The sequence below is a fragment of the Canis lupus genome, chromosome 30 (genome assembly GCF_048164855.1).
Source record: "Canis lupus baileyi chromosome 30, mCanLup2.hap1, whole genome shotgun sequence".
NCBI classification, from domain to species: domain Eukaryota; kingdom Metazoa; phylum Chordata; class Mammalia; order Carnivora; family Canidae; genus Canis; species Canis lupus.
In genome coordinates, this window is record NC_132867.1 from 15,467,250 (window position 1) to 15,474,223 (window position 6,974).

Sequence of the window (6,974 nt, forward strand, 5' to 3'; positions counted from 1 at the left end):
TCTAATATAATGGTATATGACAGTTATATCTCAACTTAAAAAAAAATCACTCCAATAGCTGTGAGGATCATTGATTGGAGAGGAAAGAATGTAGTTGTTACAGTAACCCAGACCAGAGAAGTTGGTGGCCTGCAGTAATGTCTTTGTATTAGAGATAAAGGGAAATAGAACAAAATTCAAGTTAAAATGTTGGACTTCAATAATTTCTATACTTTGCTACCACCATGTAATCAAACATAAGAACTTATAGGCTCCAACCTTTACTTTCTCAGACATGACATCCTATTTCTATTAATACTAATACTAATAAATAAATAAATATTTATTTATTTATTTATTCATAAATATTTATTTAAATAAATATAAATATAAATATTTATTTATTTATTTATTTATTTATTTATTTATTTATTTATTTTGGATTTCCTAGACATAAAATTACATCATCTGCAAATAAGTTTTTTTCTTCTTTTACAAAATTTAATCAGTTAACAAATTCTTTTTTAAAAAAGATTTATTTATTTATTTTAGATGGAGAGCTAATGAGCAGTGGGGAAGGGGGAGAAGGAGAGGGAGAGAGAGAATCCTTAAACAGAATCCCCACCAAGAGGAACCCAACAGGGGCTGCATCCCAAGACCCCAAAATAATGACTCTAGCCAAAATAAAGAGCCAGATGCTCAACTGACAGAGCCACCCAGGTACCCCAACAAGCTCTTTTCTGAAACATGTTGCATGAGCTAAGCTCTCCAAACTATTAGTAACCCTCTGTTATATTTATTTGTATTGCTCTTGGCTTCATTGCAGATCCTTTTAGTATGTCACCTTTCTAATATTTTCTCTTGGTTTCTTTTATATACTTTTTTTTTTTTTTAAAGTAATCTCTACACCCAACATGGGGCTTGAACTCAAACCCTGAGATTAACAGTCTCGTGCTCTACTGTCTGAGCCAGCCAGGCCCCCTTTTTCTGTTGGTTTCTAATAAATGCTCCTTATGATGTTTAGGAAATTGTCTTTTCTATTTTTATATATTAGAAGCATTTTTTTAAAATGAGAAATATCTGCCACATCTTATCAAGTTTTCTCTTTGAGGGACTAGGAATAATCATATGTCATCTGAAGACATTCATCTGCCCAGATCGGGATTCTTTTTCTGTGTAAGTTGTATTATCTCTCGTCCTGTGTGATCTACAGTGCAATGTCTGTTACTTACTTTTTTATCATTACCTTTTATTTTATGAATATGTATTTAATGAGTACATAATGTACGGAAACTTTCTCAACCAATTTTTTTTTTTTTTTAGAAGACCCAGTTTTGTCCAGTATCTCACCAAATATTCTCTGTGGCCATATGATGCTGTGACTCTTCTCTCAAGTCTCAGTCTTCCATTTGGATCTATGTTCTCTCTTTGGCAACTAACTCTGTTTTCTCTGTGGTAGCAGCAACCTCAGTGGCAACAGGAGTGGGGGAAATTTTACATTCTCTTTGGCAGGAGTAAACACTTCCTGCCTGGAATCCAAAATGAAAATAAATTGCCCACTGTGCAAAAACATGGAAGTCATGATATTCCTGATGGAACATCTTTAAATAGTCTCCCAGCAGTCATGGTTTTGGGTGTTACTGCTTACAATACCATAGGGGTCACATTTCCATGAGATTTTGAATAAATTAGCAATAAAATACAAATTATTTATTCTGTAATGTCTATCTTTATTTTGTCCTGTTTACACTCTAGCATTTTATTAGCACTGAGGGATGGTGTCCAGGTTATTTGCATCTTTATTTCTGCCATTCATGGAAAAAGAAAGAATGAAAGTGACTTGGGTATATCAAACAAATCGGCGTTGTGAATGCTTACAATTAGAATCCTCAAGCTAATTCTTAAAAATGGATTTTTTTTCCCACATTCAAACGAAACTAGATAATTGACATGTCCTTGTATATTTTCTTTGTAACAATAGGTTCTACCACTAAGAACTTTAATCTCATTTTATCCTTTGCTTGCTATGTAAAATGGTTCTAAATTTACTATCTATCTTCCCTTGACCTCTTACCATGTGAGTTGTTTTGTTTTTTCTCATATCTAAGACTGCCCCATTCTCTCAATCCTTCTGTATTAATTAAACTTTTTAATTTGGTTGATGTTCTCTGATTTGTTTTTCCAGGTTCTCGATGTGCTTTAACAAAGAAAACTAAAAACCTGAGTGCTGAGGACTTTTAAATGCCAAGTAGGGAAGAAAAATTATTTGTTTCTGCATGTAATACTCTTATTAACAACAGTCCCAATTCAGTGTTTATTTTTCTGGCAAGAATATTCATTATTGACTCATCCTTTTTATTCCTTTCCTTATAACCTTGAGGGCAATACGTAATGAACAGAAAATGAAACTTGAAGCATAGGGCAGAAACTGGGGGTCACAAGAAGGTGGTATTACAGTTTTTCAAAATTAGCTTAGCATTTGTGATATTTGCTAGGCAAACAAACTTTGGGTATTAAATCAACAATATATTGACAATTACACACAATTCAAATGCCACTGCCTCTATCAGACTTCAGCAGTGTTGTAAATAGGCTCACATTAAACACTCTTATTGCTGATGTTATCATAATTTTGATTTAGTTCCTACAGATGGTTTTTAGCTTTTATCTTACATTCCCAAATAATCACTTTGTGCTGTGATTTCATTTTTATTGTAGGTATGAGTTCATAATTCCTGACCATAAAGATAAATTCAGGGATATTTTATGGTACTTTACAGTTTGTAAAGAGCTTTCATGTATATGTTCTCATTTAATCCCATGGCTTTATAGGGTGGACAGAAAATGGATTCTTGGTTCCACTTCACAGATGGAAAATCAAGGTTCAGATCACTTAAGAAGCTGTCTAATGAATTAGCAAATGTGAATAATCACAGGAATACCTATTTGAAGAACTTGGGCTGGTGTGTAATTCCTTTGACCCCTGATTTATTGGTAGTTCAAGTTCACAACTTTACAGGAAAGTTTACCTTTTATTTATTTATATATTTATAAGATTTTATTTACTAATTCATTAGAGACACAGAGAGAGAGAGAGAGAGAGAGAGAGAGAGAGAGAGAGAGGCAGAGACACAGGCAGAGGGAGAAGCAGGCTCCATGCAGGGAGCCCGACGTGGGACTGGATCCCAGGTCTCCAGGCTGAAGGCAGCACTAAACTGCTGAGCCACCCAGGCTGTCCCAAAGTTTACCTATTTTAACTCTGTTTCATCATTGAGTTTAGCCTACAATGCCTACAATGTATCAATGGCGGGACTCAAATGCAAAGGAATGAACATGGTCATAGAAGTCAAGAAGGAAAGAATAAAGTGAGTCAAGGGAGGATCTAGAGAGAGTAGTGTCACATAAATTGTCTCTGGGCATTCAGTGGAACTGTTGTCATAGGTCATCAATCCAAATTTAATTTTTTGATTCTATCTGAGCCATTTAGTACTGATAATATAAAATATGCCAATGAGGGCATATATAAGTATGTTACTTGTATACTAATATTCCCAGTTTGTGTGTGTGTGTATGTGATTTCTGTTTATGTTTATAATAAGAAAATTAATCACTGCTACAAATCTTTTACTGTAAATTTCGGACCTCAAAAATCACATCTCTTTCTTTTTCAGAAGCCTAATGATTATCTTGCTGCCACCATGAGAGCTGTTCCTTACCCTGGAACCAGGACACAGGCATTAGTCTTCTGTAACTGAGCTCTTGCCATGTGGCTCCATTTCTATATGAAAGGCCACCTAGACTCTCTCCTCTGTAGTCTTTCACTTAACTTTGTCAGCACAGATGTTGCAAACTAGTGATCAAAGGAAAAGTCATGGCTTATATTAAGTTATCATTTTTATCATTAAAAGTATCTATGAATCTAATTTAAAAAGTTAATTGCAGAGATTTCCTAGCAATAGGTTATAAAATGCAATAACAGAAACTCCAGGTGTTTTAACTTTTCTCTCATTTCTGTTTAACTTCTGAAATTGTGATGATTCTGTCAGAATATTCCAGAATTGTGAATGTACCTAATTCATTTCCTTAGTACTAGCATTCTAGCTTTGAGTAAGTTATAATTATGGACACTTTAGTATAGGGCAGAGACTTGTGCTCCCCGTGCAATTCTGGCTTCCATTTCTGGCTCACTGCCACTCTCTCCTGTGGCAAAGACCCAGAAGCCTGGGAACAGGAGAAATACACTATCAGTTCTCATCACACCGACCTGGCTTTTTGCCACTTTCAACTGAGAACACCTGAAAAATAACAACCAGGTTAGCTGCCATTTTATTGACCTGGGGAAAAGGAGAAAGCCAAATGGGCATAGTATTCCTGATTTAGACTGAATTCAGTTCAATCCATCAGATTTTTGAAAGCACACTCTGTGACTGGCACAAAGCACACAGAAATGAAAAAGGATTTGTTTCAGATGAGGCAGAGGCTTATAATATATTATGATAGGGAACTTTCAGTTGTATGTACAAGTTAAGCAGTAGTTTTGGGGAGGCCTTTATCCACTCAATGACAGGATCTGCGTTAGACCTCTCAGCCCCTCTTTAATGGTAGAACATGGCATGAGACTCTAAGTGCTCTCTGCAGCTCCATGGGGGGAGAACTGGTGGGAAGTGGTGGACTGTTCTAACAGTCTTGCACTCTTGTGACTGACAGCCAATATCATTAAAGTTAATAAAGGTCTAACTCTCTTAGGTTGTGGATTGGCAGGGGACCATTTTACTAGTTAGTAGTAAACCCACTGGTACAAAGACTTTTAAAAAAATGTATTGATAGCAAACTTGCATTAAAAGCTGTCATGGTAATAAGACATCCTTGCAGACCAGGAAACACAGTAAGTAGACTGAAAACTTATTGAGATAATATTGTCCTATTGAATTACGCTAGGGGGATCCCTGGGTGGTGCAGCGGTTTGGTGCCTGCCTTTGGCCCAGGGCGCGATCCTGGAGACCCGGGATCGAATCCCACGTCGGGCTCCCAGTGCATGGAGCCTGCTTCTCTCTCTCTCTCTCTGTGACTATCATTAAAAAAAAAAAAATGAATTACGCTAGGGATAACAGCATTGATTCACCCCATTATTATTATTATTATCCCATTATTGGTAAATAATGACCAATTAATTGTTGCAGAAACTTTGAAAATAAATCAGTGAAAAATCAGGAAGACAGATCTGGGTGACTCAATGAGTGTGTTTGGTTTTTTTTAGAAAGTCCTCCTGAGTCCTCTGTGGTCAGGGCTAATGGTATATTTGCAGTTCTGCCTGTCAGAAGCCTTGTGAAATTTTTTCACACTGTTGTGACCCGAGTGTGGACTCTCCCGAAGGACCTATGCCGCCTCCTTTGCTCATTACTAAAACCTTAGAAACAACACGACTGACAAGTAGAAAGACACCTGTAGAAACCTTAAGGGAAAAAAATTACCCTTTGTTGTTTGTTTTGCTTGGGAAAACAACAGAGGTCTCCGGTGATGAGATGGAGTGGTCTATCAGTTTGGAAGAGTGACCAGGAATGATCTATTTTTCTGTCTCCTGCATAGCACTTCTGCAATTTGCATTTTCCTTTTCTCAAGATGCAAATAGTACTCATTGACTTCTCTGACCCTCCATCTCTCCTGTCATTCCTGCAGTCATGTTGAGAAAGTGACATCTTTACACAAGGTCAAGTATTTGTCATGTAAGAAAACTCTCAGAATTAGGATCTCAAGATACAGAAGGAAAAAGTTAGGTTACTAAAATCTTTCAATTGAGTGTATCTGTTCAAATCACGAGGGACACACCCTCTTTATGGATGCTTTGGGTTACTTATGAGGAGGTAAGTCTTTAATGAAAGTTTTTATCATTCTTTACGCTGTCATCTAATTCCCTCCTGCCTTCAGAACCTAAGCAATTCTACCTCTGCTTGAGGTTGTTTTCAGAATGTGGTAAAGTTTTAGAGCTCCTGGGTGGCTCAATCGGTTAAGCATCTGACGCTTGATTTCGACTCAGGTCATGATCTAAGGATCATGAGATCCAGCCCTACTAGCCCTGTGCAGCTTTGTGCTCAGTGGGGAATCTGCTGGAGGTTCTCTCTACCTCCACCCCTTCCACCTCCCCTCACTTGTGCTCTCTCTTTCAAATAAATAAATCTTAAAAAACACAGACACATACAAAAAGAATGTGGTAAAGTTTTGAGGCAGTCATTCCAAACAAGTAAAAAATAACAGTACCTTCAAAGAAATATGCATCTAAAGGAAGATGTTCAAAATTAGCCACTTATCACCCCTCAATATTCTTTAGCTCCCAACCAGTTTAAAGATACTCATTTTCTGGGCAATTTAAAGTGACTGCAAATCATTTTAAACTTCTTACTATTATATCTATCTTTGTGATAACAGCTTACATACATTGAATGCTTCCTGTGTGCACTTGATATGCATTATCTTACTTAATGCTCACCGTGAATCTGTATGCATGGTGGACACTTTTTTTTATCCCTTCATTTTCCTGGTAAGTCAGCCATCCCTTCATCTCCCACTTATATCACCAGCCCTATTGATTTTACCCCCAGGATACAACTTGGACAGTCTACATAGCTCCATATCCAGGGTCAACCTGCTAGTTCAAGGCACTATCAACGTTCACTTGGCCTCTTGAGTAACAGTTCTCTTTTCTAGTCTGGCTCTCATCCAATCTACATAGAAGCCAGAATTACCTTTTTAAAATGCATATTGATTCACATTGCTTCTGCCTATAAAATCCTGCTCTGTAAAGTTCTGTGGAAGCTGACCCACCTAACCTGGCTATTCTGATTCTACCTGCCTCTCCAGCCTCATCTTTTGCCACCTTATCCTTGCTCACACCACTCCAGGCTTATGACAGTCTTTCTTTTCTAGAACATGCATACTTGTCTCACCTTCAATGAGCTGTTTTCACCCAGGCTGCCTGAAGCATTCCCTCAGAACTTGCT

General features: G+C 37.2%; 2 long non-coding RNA genes across 2 annotated transcripts in view; both read left to right on the forward strand.

Moving 5' to 3' along the window:
• Window positions 1-3,826, forward strand: part of LOC140621477 (uncharacterized) — a 58,568-nt gene extending 54,742 nt beyond the window's left edge. The window contains exons 2-3 of the long non-coding RNA XR_012021192.1: window positions 2,165-2,227; window positions 3,651-3,826. This is a non-coding gene — a long non-coding RNA (uncharacterized lncRNA). The remainder of the gene's footprint in view (window positions 1-2,164; window positions 2,228-3,650) is intronic.
• LOC140621847 (uncharacterized) lies at window positions 542-1,836 on the forward strand. The gene is made up of 3 exons (XR_012021574.1): window positions 542-699; window positions 1,098-1,155; window positions 1,303-1,836. It is a non-coding gene; the product is annotated as an uncharacterized lncRNA (long non-coding RNA).
• Window positions 3,827-6,974: the final 3,148 nt, after the last annotated feature.